Source organism: Brassica oleracea, chromosome C4, assembly GCF_000695525.1.
Source record: "Brassica oleracea var. oleracea cultivar TO1000 chromosome C4, BOL, whole genome shotgun sequence".
NCBI lineage: Eukaryota > Viridiplantae > Streptophyta > Magnoliopsida > Brassicales > Brassicaceae > Brassica > Brassica oleracea.
In genome coordinates, this window is record NC_027751.1 from 31,518,614 (window position 1) to 31,519,019 (window position 406).

Below are 406 nucleotides of genomic sequence, written 5' to 3' on the forward strand. Positions count from 1 at the left end.
TTAGTATGTGTCGAACCTCCACTAAAAAAAAAAACATTCTCGCTCCTTTGACATTATGAACCACAAAAACCCAACAGCAATCTTTCAACAACCATTATCCATACTCTGCAGGTAACTGACGCATCATCTGCAAAAATTCAAAATAAAACACATTAGTAAACATAGAGAAAATGAAAATTTACTAAACATTGACGCAGACGGCATACCAGTAAGTTGTCTGGATGACATACCAGTAAGTCGTCTGGACAACTTACCAGTAAGTCGTCCAAACGGGTCATTTTTCCAATTGAATTTTAAATAGGATGACTTACAAGTAAATCGTCCAGCTTTGTTTGTTAAAAAACAAAACTCTAGACGACTTACCAGTAAGTCGTCTGGGATAAAACGGGTTAGTTTTGCATTTGAC